The sequence below is a fragment of the Panthera onca genome, chromosome A1 (assembly GCF_046562875.1).
Source record: "Panthera onca isolate mPanOnc1 chromosome A1, mPanOnc1 haplotype 2, whole genome shotgun sequence".
Taxonomy (NCBI): Eukaryota; Metazoa; Chordata; class Mammalia; order Carnivora; family Felidae; genus Panthera; species Panthera onca.
This window is the reverse complement of record NC_138339.1, coordinates 81,103,439-81,105,418: the sequence shown is the minus strand read 5'-3', so window position 1 is coordinate 81,105,418 and position 1,980 is coordinate 81,103,439. Positions and strand designations below refer to the sequence as shown.

Here is a 1,980-nt window from a genome sequence, read left to right as displayed (position 1 = left end):
GGATTTTGAAATGGCAATAAATACCTCCTGCCTCAATCCATAAATTTCTGTATTAGGAAACCTACTAGGGGGCCGCTGGAATGGCTGAGTGCATTAGGCATCTGATTTCAGCTCAGGTCATGATCTTGCAGTTTGTGAGTTTGAGCCTTGTGTAGGGCTATGTTCTGACAGCTCAGAGCCTGGAGCCTGTTTTGAATTCTTTGTCTCCCTCTCTGTTCCTCCCCTGCTTATCCTTGCTCTCTCTCTTTCTCTCTCTCTCTCTCTCTGAAAAATAAATAAACATTAATTTTTAAAAAAACCACCAGGTATTATTACAGATATTGAAACTAGGTATATATAAACATTGTCTATGATAATGACAGTCCTGTTTCCCATAGTGCAGCAACCAATATATAGTAGTATGTAATTAAATCTTTTCTGAGTAGCTATTATGTTCTTGTCATAATAAAGTACAATGATAAGGTCAGTCAACCCTCAGTGAATTCACCATCTAATAGAGTGTTGGGGTATAATTAGGATGTTGAAGATCACCAAGAAATCAAGGTGATAAGAAGCAACAAATAAAAAAATGCACATGATAGAATTCACTATTATGAGAAAGCTTATAGTAGAGGTGGAGGGTAGGATCAATGCTAGCAAATTAGAGAATAATTAGGTAAAGTTGAAGTAGTAGATTAGGTTGCTTTGGAATGCTGCTCTGAAGGTAACTTTAACTTATTTGGAGAGCCTATGGGAATTTTTGAGTATAGTCATGTCATGACCGTATCCTCTGTTGAAAGAAAAACATGATGGCAGGGACATGAGAAAAAAAAGTACTGTGTCTAGAAGAGCCACTATAATAGCTATTAAATGTGTAACTGTGAAGCACTATAACCTAAACTTAGGATGTGATGGTGGTTATGGTATTGCTTCTTGGCCTTTTGGCCAAGATCAATTGTGGTAGTGGTTTTGGAAATAGAGGATGGAAGAGAAATAGATTTTATTTATTTATTTAATAAAATTGTAATGTTTATTTATTTTTGAGAGCCAGAGTGTGAGCTGGAGAGGGGCAGAAGGAGAGGGAGACACAGAACCCAAGCAGGCTTCACGCTCTGAGCTGTCAGCACAGAGCCTGATGCGAGGCTCAAACCCACAAACCGCCATATCATGACCTGAGCTGAAGTTGGACGCTTAGCTGACTGAGCCACCCAGTCGCCCTGAGAAATAGATTTTAAAGGAAAAATGGTCATAGTTTGTTGTCTGCAAAAGGCAGAAATTAAGATGAATCCAATAACTAGAGCCCAGAGGACAACAAGTACCTAAAGGTCTTCCCAGAGAAACAGTGGTCTCAGGTACTGGATCTGACCTGAGCCCAGTGAGGTAGCAGGCAACGTGGAAAGGAATGGAATGAGCCTTTGTGTGTACCAAGTGTAAACAAAAACTAAACAAAGTCATAACTAAGATAAAGTCAGGTAAAATACCTAACTGAACTGTCAACCTGAAAACTTAGGCAGAGATCCTAGATCCATATAAAAGCCATAACTCAGATACCAGAGGTATCAGGCAGAGAAAGAGACTACTGAATGTAAAGGCCTGGGGAAAATATACAGCACAAAATAATACAGTAAAAAACAAACTTAAGTAACTCAGTAAGCACAGTAAATTTACAGGGAAAAACTCTTCATTTAAAAGACAAATATTAGACTCTTAAATACAAAGAACACACTGAGGGTTGATGGGGGGCAGGGGAGAGGGGGAAAATGGGTGATGGGCATTGCAGAGGGCACTTGTGGGGATGAGCACTGGGCGTTGTATGTAAGCGATGAATCACGTGAATCTATCCCCAAAACCGAGACTACACTGTATATACTGTACATTAGCCAACTTGACAATAAATTATGTTAAAAAAAAATAAAAAGTAGTGGACTCCCTCCTCCAAGAAAAAAAAAAACAAACAAATATTAGAATTGTAAATTAAAAAAAAATCTTACCTATGAACAA

At 38.5% G+C, this 1,980-nt stretch overlaps 1 pseudogene; it reads left to right on the top strand.

The window, feature by feature from the left end:
• The first annotated feature begins 904 nt into the window (after positions 1 to 904).
• LOC132682649 (U2 spliceosomal RNA) lies at positions 905 to 1,133 on the top strand (annotated as a pseudogene).
• Positions 1,134 to 1,980: the final 847 nt, after the last annotated feature.